Raw genomic sequence first — 18,812 nt, forward strand, 5'->3', positions numbered from 1 at the left:
GTCATCGGCCAAGTTGACACAGTTTCGTCTGGTAGACGCACCCTACCTTCAAGTTTAGTGAGTCATTTATTTTTCTGACGTCTACTACGTTTCTCTTGATCACGCTGTCTGTTTTATTCGCGTAACTACTTCAAAATGGCATTCTTCACAATGCTCTAGTTCGGAAGAACCTGTTTCCTAGAGTATCTTACCCACTAGGTGGAAACGGTGAATATGTCCACTTCAAACAAATCACAAGCGGCAATTATCTCAAGTTCGGTTGCCCGTGTGTTAACAGATTTCATTCGTGATGTATGTATGTACGTCTACAGATCGATATCCTGATCTTAAAAATGGAACAAAATTGTCAAAATTGCCCTGAATATGTTTCACAACCTCTCTTATTTTGCAAACATCCCTCAAATGGGAATCAAAAACCCAAATTTCACCATGTGATCTGAAAACTGCAAATGTATACAAGGCAAATATAACCAAACACGCTTTGTGATTAGAAAGAGCCGTTGTCAAAGCATTATTTAAGAGAATCTACACAAGAAAACTTTACAGCAAACATTTTTCCATGATTCGGTGAATCTGACAAAAGTAGATGTTGTCCATCTGCCCTTAAAGACAATTTCACCAAATCATACAGTTGGTTTCCAGGTTCCAAAATAAAGTCAAGATGTGTAGAATTTTAGAGATACGAGTTCTTTATGTCCCTTACATAGTAATGAAGCAACACTGTCAGCGACACACTCTTTTCCATGATTTTCAAGAAACGTGATGAGCTTGATGGAAAGTTCCCTGCACCGTTTGGTATTCAGCAATACAGACACATTTAGAATACTGGCCCTATATATTTTCAGAGTGTTTTACAATGCTCAGTATCACTTGGGTCACTTTCGCACTGCTCAGTTTGATAGACGTAAAGGATGTTTTTATTATGAACAGTTCCAAAAATTTTCAAGATAGCCGCAATATCCATCATAAATTGTGACTACATTTATCTATGCTATTCACCCATTTCAGTCACAGAAGTTTATAATCAGGCAATTATATATTTCAGATGACGGTAATGTGACATGCTTTGACAATACATGTAACAGTATATAAGTTAAATAACCTACACTTGCTTTATCATGATGAAGAATCAGAAGTATTCCAGAGCAAATGCCTAACAGCAGACCTGCCTACCCTCTTATAAATGATTGAGTAGGACAAATCATTTTTTGGAGTATTTTCTGATTATTATGTGGATTTTCGTTTTTTATTTTGTGGATTTTCTAACTGTTATGTGGATTTTCTTATCAATAGGTGTATTACATTAAACTATTAACAAGGGACACATTTGAACCCATAGGGTGACATTTCGTCTTCGGGTTATCAGATTGTTTCCTTAGCACACAAGTTTCCACAACAATTTGATATGTTTAACCAGGTGCTGCCTCAACGATGAGCTTGCCCAATACCTCCTACTGATTAAGTCTGTCATCACGGCTTGAACCCGCTCTTGGCAAAATGAAAATGAGATCATTGTCCCAATAAAAATCAAGTACTAAACAAATAAGAACTGTTGCCCCAACAATTTATTCCAACACATTACGCACAGAAATCTCTGAATCCAACACATCATCAGAATTGAGAGAATGTATGGAACAGATGCCGTAACAACGTGTGCAATCCGTTTTCAGAAAAAAAGGTTAAATGAAGACAGACTTTGAAATAAAGACATTGCTTTAGTATTCAACATGTCAGAAGTCCTCCTTTAAATGGCTTTCATTTAGTAACAGTAGATGAAGTACAGGGTTTTAACTGTTTATAGTATGCAGATTTTAATTGTCTAAGCTGTTCATCTGAATACTGTCTTTCTTGGACCTGTGTTCTCTTCGATTTCAACAACATTAGTGCTTCTAATGTATCAGCCCCCATCGATGCTCTCTGGTCAGTCTTGTTTTTTCCTGACGCAGGAAAAAATACTCTCACATTGAGCATTGCTGTGCGGTATGGACAGAATTGCCAACATAACCCGGTGCAGGTTTGGGAAGAGTGCCACTCCAGCTGCATGCTTCAAACGTGATTTGGCTACTCAGGCCTCATCGTCATCCCGACCAACAATGCCACAGTGTTCAGAGAAGTCTTCAGCCTGAAATTCAGCGAATTCCAGGAGGACCTGGTCCTTGGTTGTATCTGTGTAATAAACAATGTTGAAAAAAAAAATAGTTTCTACATTTATTCTCAGAATGCATGCAAATTATAAGTGAATGGACAATCTTTATTTAAAAAAAAGAAGTGGTGAACAACAATACGGATTCCAAATTGAAATATATATATGTACAATAAATTTAATCAATGAGTGTATTACAGTTGCAATATATCTTAATTACAGTACTGAACACGTATTTGCATCCATTACATACTTGTACATGTAAGTACAGTACTTTTTCTATCTATGTAAAGCCCTGTAAAAAGGTCATGTAACAAACACACAAACATTTGGTTTAGAACAACTGCATCAAAAACATTAGCATTTAGTACGGTTGGAGACAACATGCCATGGTGGTGTCAGATTGAAAGACACTCATTATTAGACAAACATCAAGAAAATTCATTTCTTGAGGAAAATTACAAGGCTTGAAACCAAAAGACAAATATAACACCTACCAGGTGGCATCAAACTGGGGAATCTGTCCAAGAAGTACTGTAGATCACCACTGCAGTTGTGCACCCTAAGCTCTACATGAGCTACCTCAGCCTTTTTGAGCAGCTCATCATTTAATGGTAGTTTCTTACAGATTTAGTCACAAGCCTTAATGTAGAACTGTTTGGCATTCTCAAAAAATTCCTCTACTCTGCTTCCCCTTAGCCTGTTAGTTTCAGCATTAGCTAGGAAGTTTCTTGCTTCTTCCCCTATGATGATATCATCATTTTTCTTATGGTTCACAATATCATTAAACTGGACTTCAGTCATTGGCTTTCCGGTGCAGTGCTTTTGGGCACCACAAATCTAACCAAGAGGTCTCTCATTAATTTGTTTAGCAGTCTTGTGAGTTTATGAATTAAAGGCTTTTCTGCCTGCAGGGTGGTATTGAGCTTGTCAAAAGGCAGGAGGGCAACCTTCAGGAAGATACAATAGAGTCTATTGGTTGGAGATCTATAAAATGTTTCAAGGTTGTTAACTTTGGCCTGTTTATAGGTGGTCGACTGTCCAGCAAGATTGGTCTCAGTAACAAAATAAACCTTTAATGCATCCCAATTCTCCAGAATCCGATCCAAGCATCTGGCAATAGAAAGCCAGCGGGTTGGTACATGTTTTAGAATCTTATGATGATTCACCTCGTATAGTGTTTACAAAGAATCCAATTCAGTTTGCCGCTTACTAGATTTGTCCAAATAATAGTAAGTATCAACCAAGATGTCGTCGATGGAAAACGGAAAACAGGAGGCAGCTTTCTCTGCTGCATGATGTAAAAAGAGGTGGCCATCGACATCCTGATAAGTATATCGAAGGTTCCTGTCCCAACATGAAGGCGTACACCCCCTTCCTACCACCCACCATAACACTGGCATTGTCTGTGCCAAAGGCGAGGCAGTTACTCCATGGAATGTTCCTACTTCTCAACACTGAGTCAAGCAGTTTAAATATGTTCTCTCCTAGAAATTATAAAAGAAAACATAACATGTAGTTAATGATTTTCAAGCAGCCAACAAAATAAACATCACCAGGTTTACTGTGTTTTGTTATTTGATAACTTTAAACAAAGTTTAGCAAACGCATTGATATACAGTCTCGGCCACAATGGTTGGTGCATGGGTAATTTGCTTGAATCTTGACGAATAAACTTAAAATAAAACTTGTTTTGTACGACCCATAACTAGTTATAAAGAATTCTTGTAATCTGTATGGACTTTGACATTTATCAAATCTACTACCGACATCCTAGAGCAATTCGTAGACAGTTAGTGAATTAATTTAGATGGGACTACTCAGAATAAAGGAAATTCATTGAAAACCATGAGACAAATCAAAGCCTAAATCATTTCAAATCCAGCCGGTCTTTTACGGTACATTTGATTGGCTACAATGTCAATGCTTATCTTTGCCAGTTCCAGCATCACCAGTGTTTGTACTGGGGTCAAAAAAAAAATCCTACTTTTGTCGAGGTATTGAATCCATGCGAGCCCAGAAAAAAGCGCTTTACCAACTGAGCTATCTGGACTGTTCCACGTGAGCGAAGACAGATCTATAAGCACGATATATGTTAAATTCAGTCACAAATACAAAACACAAGTAGAAATTAGAATCCAATTATACATATAGGTGTTTTAAAAAACACCATTGACAACTTATCTGTGCTGGTTCTGCTTATATTTGAGGTCAAGTGAAATATTAAATTTCCTACTAAGTTAACGCCTTGAGTTAAGCAGGAATAGATGTTAAACCCCAATCACTCACTAATCCTTCTTGAAATGAATATAGCCTGCCAATTACATTATACATGTATCTGGACTTAAGCAGTGAGATGAGCTAGAAAGACTTAGAACTGAAGGATACCTCACTGAAAAAATGACTTAAATAGATTATCCAGAGCTAAGATTTAGGATCCTGGTGAATGGCTAACAGCTTGTTGTAGTATTTTATTGACAAGTGTACTGTTGATCAATAAAAATACAAACCAATCCTTTGCTGGCCTTGGTTACACTTTCATGTATACATGCACATGTGCCTGGACTGTGAACATCACCGTTTTTCTCTTTTATCAATCAATCACATGTAACTCTGGCTGTGAAGGATTTTAATGACCACTCAGCTCACCATAAATCATAGAATATGATAAAATGAAATCTACAGCCAGCTCACCGCTGAACTATAAAGTCTTAATTGTTCCTTTTTACATGTTCCTTTACATGTACTCCTTCGCGTTTTGTACTTTTAATATCAGTCACAGCTATCCCACCTCCAGTTAAGAGTTCTAATGAGATACAGGTTATATTACAAGCTCACCACAAATGTCAGTCTTGTTCCTGTGTTCTGTTGGAACCTAAGAGGTGCATTTATTAATTACATGTCATAAAAATATTGAATTAAATCCGGTCTACTACACTTCACACTGTCATTCACACTGTCATGATAGGTCTTAGCTCCTAACATCACACTTGTTTGGGTTTTTTTTCAGGCACAGATAATCATAACACATTTCCTGTTGAGGTTGACTTTCGTTTTTCTCCTGTTCCTGTAGGCCTACTGGCCTCCTTCTTTTGGGTTAACTGTCTTGATAGCACGGTTAATTTTCCTCTGTGGTTTGTTAAGGTCTCCTTAACCTTTCTTTTCCTTGTACAGTCCAATACCTCTTTCTCTTTGGTACATTCAGTCTGTACTTGAGCAAGATGTTCTTTCCTTCTGGCAGATGCATTTTTGTATGCCTTGCGAATATCTTGGGTTATGGAAGATTTGACTTTGTCACAACCACCTATAGCTTTGACATTGTCAAATATGAGCATGTGGGATTTGAATGTTTGTTGAGCCATTTTGTTCCTTTTTAGAGTGAGAATTTCCTTTTCAATACTGAACTCACGTTCCACTTCTGCTGCAGAATGATGGATACTCAGTAGAGCTACTGCCAATCTGAACAATAATGCAAACCTCTGCACTGAAACCAGGTCTCCGTTTACAACTTTCATAGCCTCATTTTGCCAACCTTAGCCCAGTAGGTTGAATATCCAATAAAACTTCCATTCCTCCATCAATTGGCTGTTTATACCAGGAGACTGGAATATCTGTAGCACCTTGGTAGTCCCTCACTTCCTGTCTCACCTGCTCCCTTTCTGCAAATGAAACAACTTGAGCAAACTTTTTCTGCAAGTAAAGGATTTTGACTTCACTTGTTTCATCTGATCGCTTTTCTGGATTAAGCGCAGAAAAACTAGTAACAGTTTTGCTACTTAACTGAATTTCACAGTAATGTAGTAACTTCTCTGTAGCTTTTAAGTTGAATTTCTTCACACAGCCCATGAAGTCTTCAAGGACAGGAATATTACACTGGTCACTGATAGACATCCCTTCCATGTATGACTTGACCTTTCCAGGAAGTATTGAACATTGCTTAAATCTTTGTAGGAGACATTTGTTTGCATCACTGATGGCTTTATAAATATGGCCATTTGGTCATATATAAGTTTGCCAAGAACTTTATGCTAAACATGGATCAAAGGCTAAGTCTTCTCCAGAATCTTGATAACTTCATTGAACTTGCTTGCCACCTGTTGCAGAAACAACAGCTTAAGTTTCAGAAGTGGGGTTGAGACAGAAGTGAACTGACTCACAAGCCTGAAAATTCTGTTGTCTTTTCCTTCTTTTCTTTCTTTGTTTGATACGTTAATTTTCGTGTACATGTGTTCCAATGCATCAAACTGTTCATATATTCTGTCTGTACAGGACTCAATAATTGTCCATCTGAAACAAAAGAACTTTAATCAGAATATTTTACGAATAGAAAATGATTTCCTTATATATTGGACTGTTAATCAGTGTACCAAAAAATTAAAATCTTATTTACATTGTGGTCTACAAATAGGTTACATTTGATTTTATGGCTGTACCAAAAGTTTCTCTTATATGATGGCTACATACATGTATACCAAGTTTTATAGTTAGAGGGCAGAGTGTACCCAGAAGACACACAGCTGTAATACCAAAAACCTATAAGGCACAGATTTACAGTGTAGTAGAACTGTTATCAAGACAGAGCTGGACATGTCCACAAGTGCCAGCAATCGATTAATAACAAACTATGAAAGCAGAACAATCTCACAAATCCCCTGACCAGGGTGAGGTTTGAACCCCAGTTGAGAGTATTCTCACCAAGCATTGGCTGTATGACACATCCAGTATTTCCACACTTTGGCACAAAATAGAATAAACATAACTCTGAACATTTAAGTCATTCTGAATTCTGATAATGGTACAATACAAACATAGTTGCCGAAATATAGAAATTCAATAAGACTTCAATATGCAATCACATTTACTCTGTGGTATGACACATGTATTATACACTCCGGATAGGCCATATACATACCACCACCAAGTCACCAGTCCAAGCTATTGTTTAGAGTTAGCAGATGGTCTACAGGCAACTAATAGACACACTTTGTACTAAAGTAAATAAATACAGGACAACACATATTGAAAGCAAATAGCTATTTGCCTAGGAAAGCCATTGTGAATTATGTAGTTTCCTATGAAAATCTAATTCATTACTTCTGCCAAATAAATTAAATGCTTTCACGGTTTTCATGAAAATCAACTTTAAATGTTGCTAAGAGGTTAGTTATCAATACTCCAAGAAAGACTGAGTACCGTAGCCTAAATTCTGACAAGCATTTTCAAGCGACACAAACATGAAGTTAATATTGACCTAAACTATGTCCTACATGCAGTACAAGCATTAGCAGTTGCATTGGAAGTCATTAAAACCATACCTACTTCATCCAGTCACAACTGAAGGTAATGAAAATATGTACACAATTATTACCATTTCCAAATCATATTATACGCAATTACTATAGTATTATTGTACACTGCACTGGGCATAGTAATAATTAGCCTAATATTTAAATATTGAACAAGTGTTTAAAGCAACACTACAGTGAAAATAGAAATGTTGCATACAAGTACAAATTACATTCTCTGTTTTACTTTAAGATCATGATTTATACATTTATATTCAGTTATGAAGTACGGTAATAAAAACAGTTAAATCTACTAATGTGCAGAACACATACATACCTTGTATCAACCATTCTGAACATGGGCTTGACTTGTACACCTACATGTTTGCAAGCCTGTTGATACCTCTCCTGGTGTGTTGGGTATTTCTCAATGTCTTGATACACGTCCACAAACAGAGTTTTAAGTTCTTGATCAAAACTGAGCATAGCATATTTCAAAGAGTTGGCAATGTGGTGATCTGGGCAGCCACCAAGGTCTGTTATGTACTCCATACTATCCTTCACTTTTTTTTTTATAACTCCATTACGAACGCCCCTCATCGCTGGACAACTATCCGTTTCGACATGGATCATATGTTTTCTGAAGTCAATGTTCCGATCTGTAAATGTTTTGTCCAACAGCGCCACAATGCTCTCCGCGTCTTTCTTCATGATGTTTACAGTCTGGAAATGTTCAGTAACAATTTTGTCCTTCTCCCTATTAAAATACCGACAGTCTGCTGGATTTTAGGACCGTAGATTCGTCAATATTAATACTGAAATATTTCTGCTTGTCAGATTAGACGAGTAGTACGGCCCGAGCCCATGCGTGACCTCATAACCCTGCTTGGAGTCAGAAAATGAAAATTTTGCGGCGATTTTAGAGTCCGGGAACATCTGTGCAAACAGAGACGAGGTGCATGCTGCTGCGTGAGGAGATATACCATGTGCCTCCAGGTGATGCAAATAAATAATTTCCGCATCTCTCGCCAGCTCTTCAGTGCCCCGGGCCTCTGCATTCTTGGCAGCAGCAGCTGCAAAAGCATGCACAATACTCTCACGGCATCCCGCAGTCGTCTTCGCCTTCTGATGCTTACCGGTAGCACTATGCTTACTAAGCGCCTTTTCGCCCTCCTTCAAACAAACATTGGACTTGCAGAATCGGCACGTAACATTAAAATTGTCATTCCTAAGAATCCAATCTCCATATTTCCCCCCGTTCGGGTCGCTGGTTTCCAATAATTTCTCCGTACAGTGTAACACCATCTAGGCAAGACTTTGGAAATGGCCCGATTGTAATCTCGTGGCCTCTCGAGATTTTCCGCGAATTTACGGGTGATCGGTTCCAACAGCTGTACTTACTCCCTCCGCTGCATTATTTGGACATACAGACTGCGGATGGGGTGTGCTCAATTACTGCAAGGCCGGAACAAGCCTGACTTTGCTACATTGGACGCGGCGGGTGTATTTTCAGTAAGTGAACTGTTTAAAGTTTTGGCGACTGACGTGTCTGCTGAACTCGGCCTCGCAAAAATCATCCCCTGAATTTCTCAAAGATTACAGTAAAATAAATCTTTCTACATGACAAAATTCTTCTGCACAACAAACGGCAAAATCCGACGAATTTCGGCGAATACGGGTTAAAATTAATGAAAATCCTACTTTATCCGTCAAAACTGTTAAAATCCGACTTTCGTCGGAAAATCCGACGCGGTACAAACACTGCATCTCAGTATTTGGTGTGACCACCTCTGACGTCCATTATGGCCTGTAGACGACGTGGCATACTCGCAACAAGGTTCTCCAGCCGAACATCAGGGATATTGTCCCACTCTTCTGAAAGTGCTGTTTCCAACTGCCTTTGGTTTTGAGGCTGCACATCTTTTGACCTTACTGCGCGGTCTAACTCCTCCCACATGTGCTCATCGGATTCAGATCCGGGGATTTAGAAGGCTGGGGTCTGACATTGACGTTATGATTTTGCAAGAAATCGCGAACTACGCGGGCCCTATGTGGAGTGGCATTGTCGTCTTGGAACGCATAATTGTCTTGGAACTCTGCCCGAGCCCACGGTATCATGTTACGCTCAAGGATATCCCTATAGCGCACCCTATTTACGTTTTCCCTCAACATGATAAGAGCTGATTTCCCTCTGGAGTGCATTCCTCCCCACACGTGGACGGATCCGCCTCCTCGTGCCACTGTTTCCTGCACAGTCATCATTTAACCTTTCTCCTACCAGTCGACGAACTCGCACCCTCCCATCACATTTATGGATGAGATAATTTGATTCATCGGCAAACACCACATGTCGCCAGTGACCGACTGTCAAATGTCGCCATTGTCTTGCCCTTGCTAGACGTTGGAGGCGATGGCGTCGTGTTAGAAGGGGCTTCCTGAGAAGTCGTCTTGCCCTGAAGCCACGTTCAATCAACCTCCGTCGCGCCGTTCGTACGGAAATTGGCACATTGGTCGCCTGGACCCATTGATCGCGTAGCCATGTCGCCGGTTTTTTCCGGTTCCGTCTAGTTATTTGCAGCAAATGACGGTCGTCACGTGCAGTCGTTCTGCGCTGCGAACCTGTACTTTTGCCTGATGCCACTTGACCAGTCGTTCGGTACAAGGCTAACACTCTGGTAACAGTGTTACGCCCTACCCTGCCTCTTCTGGCAATGTCCAATTTAGAATGACCCTCTTCGTCCAAGGTCACTATCTGTCAGCTTGTTTTTGCACTACAGGGACCCGTTATGCTTATAACATACCGAGAATACCGAATGACGTTTTTTGTTGTCTGGCTGTATCAAACAAACCCGTCTGCAATGCCAAGTTATCTGGTCTACGAATGATAGTTCAGTGGTATGCCGTTCTTATATATTCCCTCCAGCAGTAGACGGAACGTGTTTGATTGGGTTTGTCGCTCCTTTCAGATGCAACTTAGTGATTTGGAAAGACGACATCCAAATTAGGTTGTAGTGGATACCATTATTATGCAAATGCCATTATATTATAGGTCAACGCAATGTACCAACCACTGTGGCCGAGACTGTACAATCATTCAGTAGGCAAACTTATTAATGACTGTTTATTTAATGGTGTATATTGTTTAATATTGTCTCATAGACAAATTATTCCACCCATATGACTATGACCAGATTAATTGTTTAACAGCCGACCAGAAAGCCGACAGCCCTTTTGTACATTATTAAAGGAACATTCAAGATTTTAATTTTACTTACTTAAATTCAAATAGGCCTAAAGTCTATTAAAAAGGAACAAACACATATCATACCAGTTGCTAAATTGGAAACTCAGAAGAGATACTGCTCAACGCTGAAAAATCTGTAAATCAACATGAGGAATTTGTTAGAAAAACATTGAAACAGATAATGATAAGAATGATGTATAACAGCTTAAATACAACAGAACAGAGTTAATGTTGGGGGGGGGTTAATACATGGAAAATTAACGGAATGAACAAGAACGTTTTTAATGCAAAAAAATGTTATCAAAACTGAAAAGACATGAATTGTGGAAAAATATGAATTACCTGTAGCCGACATTTGGTTCAGGACTGGAACGCCCAATAAATCGGTGTGGATTCCTAATTCACTGCACGTTGTTACCACCATAGGGAACTGCTTGTCCTGCTGGTCATTACTTCCATCTGTTGCAAGTGAGAATGGCCCAGATCTCATTCGGCCAACGATATCAGTCATTTGCATGTACGACAGTTCTTTGACAAGGGGAGTGCTTTTGCTACGACCACATTCATACTTTTTGGCAATCTTTGAGTCGGGTAAAGCGGTCTTCACTATTCGATTAAATACATCTGCAGACGACAGAGGAAGATTCATCTGCACAAAATATTCAGTCATCATAGCTTCGGATTTTATTACAGCCCTTTCCGTGTCATCGTGTAAGCTTCGGGATGGCATAAATGTGGTTATGGAATTGCATGTCCTAGCCACTTGCTTGGAAGCCACATGAGCTTCACTCGCAACATGTCTCGATACGTCAAACTGCCCGCCATGTCGAATAGATATATCAATCGAGAGTAGTAGAGTATGCGGACTTCAGCTAGACCAATGAGCGGGCTGGGAGTAAAAACGGAGGCAAAACATTGAGTGGGACAGCTCGAAAAGAGCTCCCTGGCGCCAAAACGGACCAATGAACGCGCGGGATTCGCCCCAAAACTGACCAATGGATCCCGGGAAAAAACGGAGCAATCAGCGCACAAGAATGGGTTATTAAGTTTTGACGGACCAATCACCATGTGGTTGAGTTCCGCGTGGATAGGATAAAAGCTGGAGAAGACGACAACCAGCATCCTCAGACTTACCTTACGGCCTGCTTACGACCATACCTACCTACCTGTCGAGAGAAGAGACTGCTACACTGCCTACCTGACTGTCGAGATGAAACGCTCTACTACCACGAACCCCCTGCATGCTGCCATCAGGATGAAACGCTCAGCTTTTGTACCCGCTCTGCTAACCACCATTACCGAGCAGCAACAACCTCCCGAGAAGACGAAGAAGGTGTGCCTGTCATCACCCAGCGAAGGTTCTCGCCAAATTGCAGCTCGCCTCCTGGCTGTGGGTGGGGATGTGTAGAGACGAGACGATTGAGATTTGCCAATCAGCCATAGATCCAAACGCGTCAGGCTTGACGGGAAGGGGTGGACTCGGCTCAAGACCCTGGCTGCTGATCTACCCGAGGTAGGTTTACCAGCGCGGGAGCGGTTCTCCAACAGATACTTTCTATCCACGCTGACGACCTCGGAGGGTGTCCTGTATGTTCATGTGAAGAAAAGGCGAGCCTACCGTCCGAACGGTCCACTCTACCTGACCAGTGAAGGTATCACGCTCAAGTACTGGACTTACTGGCAAAAACTTGTACAGGCCATCCCCGACATCAACGCCTTGTTGCTGGTGGTGGTAGAGGCTGGGGATAACGACGACATCCAAGTCGGGGGTGGAGATGGAGAAGGGGAGGAGACAGGGGAGACGGAGACTGCTGCCGCTACTTTTACCACCCCCAAAAACTCCGACGGTAACCCCGACGGTGACAGCGAACACACTGTGAAGATGGAAAAGGCGGAGTTGTTAAACCCAGAGCTTGAGACGGCGCTTACAGCCTTGCTGTGGCGCAGAAAACTTAGGATGCGGCTCTCCAACCCCACCTCCTCAAGTTACAGCGCGAAGTGTACGGTCAATAACCCACCGCCACGAGTGATCCATCTCCTCCCCTACCTCCCTAGCTGGAGAACCGAGAGCTGGCCCTGAGTATCGTGGACGACGCTCATATGCGTTACTTGAAAGAGGGAGCTGTGTTGGTCAATTTCATGCGCCAGGCACGTAAGGCAGCCTCCCTCCTGTGGACTGTGGAGAAGAGTGTGAAAGACCAACTGCGGCAGTTTTTAAATGAGACGTCTATCAACAAATCGAACCCGGCATTCGCTCAGATGTACGTTGAGTATATGATGACTGCTAACAACCTCCCTGTACCTGACGATCAGCCTACAACGACCCTACCTAACAACCAGGCCGCTCAGACCACCCAGACGATGACCGAGTGAGTGTTTTTTGTTAGCCGCACCACCACCAGCACCACCCTTACCCACTTTTGTTTGTTTCCTTTTTTTCCTCTCCCTTCATTCATTCTCGTTCTACCTATGTGTTTTACAGGAAGGTGACTAGGTTGGTGCAAGTTATAAACGTTGACCAGTGTCGGGACTTTCATATTGGTGATTCAAGCATCATTACGAGACATATCTCACCGTGAATGAATGAATGATTATGGCTTAACGCCACATCGGCAATATTTCAGCCATATCGTGGCGAGAACAAGGTGAAAACAAGAGACGGTCAAGGTTTTCGATATAATAATATGAACATCAAAAGTAAAACAAAAAGTACAGACATGTTTAAAATCGCATAAAAGAAAAAATAAGAGTTAAAACTCGAAAACCAAGGTTATATATTACATGTATAAATCTATATGTATATAACTGTTTATCTATACATATTTATGATAATTAAAATTTATATTTTGTGATATAGGCCAATGGCCTTCAAATAATTGATGACAACATCGCCAGCGATGCTGTCAAATAAATCATATATAGAGTTTACCGTGTAGAATCTTTGCCGAACATGGGCAAAGTCTACACAGTCAACCAGAATATGTTTGATGCCATATTGAGCATCACATCCAACACACTCGGGAGGACTGCTCCCATCTAAGATGAAATTGTGTGTCAGATGAGAATGACCAATACGGCATCTGGTTAAAACGACTTGGTCTCTACGAGACATATCAAATGTATATGAATTATAGCCAATGACCGGATGAATGGCATGCAGTTTATTATGGATCTGCAAGTCCCATTCACCCTGCCAAAGGCGATGAATATATTTAAGAATATTAGACTTCACGTCAGTATAAGGGAATTTAACCCGAGATACAGGTTTATATAGGGCAGCTTTCGCTTCCCTGTCCACGACTGTGTTTCCATGGATACCAGTGTGACTTGGTATCCAACAGAATATAATATCTTTACCTCTTTTGATTAGTTTTCGGTGTTTGGCTATTATCTCAAGTATCAATGGATTTTTAAATTTATTATTCTGAATCGCCAAAAGGCAAGACAGCGAGTCGCTGCATATCACTGCCCTCTGGACATGCCCAGAGGAAACATATGATAAGGCCAGGAGTATAGCCCTGGCCTCTGCAGAAAAGATAGAAGATGAAGGTGGCAGACGAAGAGAAGTGACCCGCTGCTCTAAGACAGCCGCAGCCGCAACCCTGTCCCCATCCTTTGACCCGTCAGTGTATATAAATTTGTAATCCATATAATGAGCCTTGATTTCAGCAAAACTTTGCTGAATTATAAGAGGATTTGTATTCGATTTATTATATTTACGTAGATCAAATATTAGTTTGCTTTGTGGGAGAAGCCATGGAGGAGACTCCGGAAAAGACACCGGAGCTATATCCTCCAGCTTGATGTTAGCTCCCACAAAATGGTCCCGTATGCGAAGACCGAACGAAGGGATCTTGTTAGGATATTTAATATATTTGTCTACATATAATGGATTGAAAACACAGTCATAGGCAGGGTTTGTTGGATGAGCTTTAAGCTTACTAGCGTATTGAAGGCTAAGTTTTATACGTCGGTTGTATAAGGAAGGCTCATTTGCCTCCACGTATAAACTTTCTACTGGTGAGGTTCTAAAAGCACCAAGGCTGAGCCTCAAACCTTGGTGATGAACAGGATCCAACATTTTAATGTACGACTTCCTAGCGGAACCGTAAATGATGGATCCATAGTCCAATTTAGACCTCACCAGAGAACGATATAAATTAAGTAAAACTGATCGGTCGGCACCCCAATCGGTGCTAGACACGACCTTAATTATATCGAGAGCCTTTGTACATTTAGCTTTAAGCATTTTTATATGAGGTATAAAAGATAGCTTACTATCAAATATTATACCTAAAAATTTAGTTTCTCCAACAATTTTAACCTGTTCACCACAAAAATTAAGCTCGGGATCAAGATGAAGCTTCCGTTTATTACAAAAATGCATACCGACGGTTTTAGACGTTGAAAATCTAAAACCGTTTTCAGTTGCCCATTTCTCGATTTTGTTGAGACAAAGCTGCAACTGACGTTCGATATTATTCATATTCTTAGCTCGGTAGCATATAAGGAAATCATCCACGTATAAAGAACCCTCTGTGCCAGATGTTAATGTTTTTGCTAGGCTATTTATTTTTATGCTGAACAGAGTTGGTGATAGAATACTGCCCTGGGGTACACCCATTTCCTGCTCATAAGAGTCAGAAAGAGTGGACCCAACCCGTACCTTAAACTGACGATCGGATAAAAATTGGGATATAAATATAGGTAATCGACCTTTAAGACCCATATCCGTGAGGTCTTTTAAAATACCATATTTCCATGTGGTGTCGTAAGCCTTTTCAAGGTCAAAAAAAATGGACACCACATGTTCATTATTAACAAAACCATTACGGATAAAAGTTTCAAATCGAACAAGGTGATCTAAAGTAGATCGACCTTGACGAAAACCACATTGAATGTTAGATAAAAGCTTGTTGGTTTCAAGAAACCAAACAAGTCTATCATTAATCATCCGTTCCATAGTCTTACAGACACAGCTGGTAAGAGCTATGGGACGGTAATTATTTGGATCATTATGATCCTTACCCGGTTTAGGAACCGGGATAATACACGCCTCCCTCCATGATGGTGGAAAATTACCAGTTATCCAAATATCATTAATCAAGTCCAAGAGAGTCTCCAGTGGCTCAGGTGGTAAATGGTTCAGAAACTTATAATATACATTATCAGGACCACAAGCAGTATCGTGGGCCTTTTTTAATGCAGTTCTAAGTTCCTCGATATTGAATGGACAATTATAATCTTCTAAATTTTTAGAAGAAAAGGGCAATTTAATTTTCTCCTTCTGGTTTTTAATATGTTGGAATTCTTTAGTATAGTTCTTAGAAGATTTGTTGGAAATTGTTTCAGCTAATTTATTGGCTATATCAGATGGAGATGTTAATATATTATCTCCATCTTTTAAATGCTGAACTTTTGCTTTATTATTTTTGCCCTTAAGTTTCTGAACCATGTTCCAGACCTTACGCATGGGTGTTTTTGACGTAATGCCTGAAACAAAGTTCCGCCAACAAGATCGTCTCTTGGACTTGAGTAATCGACGAGCCTTAGCTCGAAAAATACGAACCTGGTTTAAGTTATTATCAGTAGGACAAATATTAAAATTTCGCTCAGCCTTTTTGCGGTCCTTAATGGCTTTGCGACAGTCCTGATCATACCAGGGTTTGCTTTTGGATTGTGGATTTGTCGAGGTTTTAGGGATAGTTCTATCGGCAGCTCGTAAAAGAAGCTCGTTAAATTTTAATATTGGATCATTTGCTGCATTGAGAGTCTCTGGAGTGATATCAGCCTCACAGAACATCTCAAATGCGATCCAATCTGCTTTATCGAATTTCCACCTAGCTACACGTTCTAAAGAATTAGAAGTGATATGCTCTAGGATAATAGGAAAATGGTCACTACCACAAAGATCGTCATGCACCTTCCAAGAAAAATCTAGGAGAAGTGATGGATCTGTGATAGTGAGATCGATAGCAGAATAAGCGCCATTACCTGGATGTAAATAGGTATTAGAACCATCATTGAAATAACACAGTTCATCCTTCGATAAGAAGTCCTCTACTATCTTGCCCTTATTGTTTATGTTATTACTGCCCCATAGGGGGTTGTGGGAATTAAAATCTCCCATAAGTATAAAAGGTTTTGGCAACTGTTCTGTTAAATTATGCAATTGCAAAGCTGACAAAGAAATGTTAGGAGGAATATAAACGGAACATAATGTGATTGTTTCAGACAACGAAACACGGACGGCCACAGCCTGAAGTTCTGTATCCAGAGAAACAGGGCTGTGGATAATGCTGTTATTTATGAGTATTGAGGAGCCGCCAGCAGCTCGCTCTTTTTCATTTACATAAGTACTATATAAAGAATAATTTTTAAGAGTTATTTTATCTTTGTCAGATGTCTTCAGATGAGTTTCCTGAAGACAAAGGGCAATAGGATTTAGTAATTGAACTAGCTGTGTTATTTCAATAAAATTTACCTTAAGACCTCGACAATTCCACTGTATAATTTTATCATATATCGCCATTATGGAGGGAGACGTATAGGAGATTTATCTTTGTGTTTGGACCGCGGACGACCCTTCCGTGGAGATCGGCTGTTAGATCTCCCTGGTGCGGGTGATGTATCCATCACCTCCGCATCTGAGGTTGAAGGACCAACGTCCTCCAACGATCCAAACTTATTAAAAGTTTGGACAGGGTCCCTAGTGGCCTTAGAGGGACGCTCTGTTGGGCCACTAGGTTTATTAGATTTATTGTTATTATTTGAAGGGTTATTTTCGGACATATTTTTGTTTCTACGTTGATTAAGTTTGGGGTTATCGGTTCGGTCAGTATTATTCGCTGGTTGTATTTGTTGTATTAAGGTAGTTTGGGTTGAGGAAGTATTGAAAGCAGGTCGAACAGTAGGTTCAACAGAAACAGGAGAAGGTTTCAAGTTTGCAATGGGCCAAGTCATTGATGTTTGAGTAGCAACAGATGCTACTCGCTTGACCGCATTGGCAAATGAAGTCTGCAGTGAAGTATTAGGAGGCGAGAAAAGTTTTCCGGGCCTCCTGATACGATATATTGTTTTTAGTTTTTATAGTGATTATTTCTTTTTCTTTTATGAAAAGTGGACAGTCCCTAGAGGAGGCCATGTGATCTCCACCACAATTGCAACACTTAACTGTGTTGCTGCAGTCGAAACCCTCATGACCTTCACTGCCACATCGAAAACAAACAAGTTTATTTTTACATTGGCCCTTGCCATGACCAAATTTCTGGCACGTGAAACAACGTGTTGGGTTAGGGATGTATAAGTCTACACTAACCCTATACGGGCCAATGTAAATGTATGATGGAATGGAAGTAGAATTAAAAGTTAACAGGTATGTATTTAGTTTCAGGATATTACCAGATTTCTTCATAGTGAAGCGCTTTACTCTGGTAACACCCTGCGACTTCAGTTCAGTGCAGATTTCCTCTTCCGAAAGTTCCAAAATATCTTGATCCCGGTCACGAATTATTCCCTGACTGCTGTTCAGGGAATTGTGAGGGGATGTAAACACAGGTATGTCCGAAATTTTTTTCAACGATAATAAATTGACGGATTGTTGTTGGCGGAGACATTCAATGAGAATGTCTCCGGATCTTAGCTTTTTCACATTTTTTAACGTTCCAGCGACTCCCTGGAGAGCCCTTTGCAATAGAAAGGGGTGGATTTTGGAGGCCGGCTTCTGTTCATTCTTAGTTGAAAGAACAATAAAAGCCGGCCAGCTGTCCGACACATTACATTTATCAAGCGAGTCCGAAAAAACCTCCAACTTCCTCTTTTTGTCGGTACTCGAAGTTATTCCAGTAGAAGCCCTAACAGATCTATTGGATAAGTTTTGGGATAAATTTAAAGAAGACATAATAAATATCATAAAGATTCACCCCACGTGTTCCCCACCCACCACGGAGTGCCAACAAGGGCGATGCCTGAACCTGGGGATACCCAGCAGGACACACACCAAGGACTCCACATGAGGTATACTCGAATAGATGGCCTCAATGAGCAAACCCCATTTAGTAAATAAGGTCACACACCAGACACATACTACTCGATTGACCCATGAGCCACCGCCTCAAAACGTAGTCCCGCAAACGAAATT

Source organism: Liolophura sinensis, chromosome 4 (genome assembly GCF_032854445.1).
Source record: "Liolophura sinensis isolate JHLJ2023 chromosome 4, CUHK_Ljap_v2, whole genome shotgun sequence".
NCBI classification, from domain to species: domain Eukaryota; kingdom Metazoa; phylum Mollusca; class Polyplacophora; order Chitonida; family Chitonidae; genus Liolophura; species Liolophura sinensis.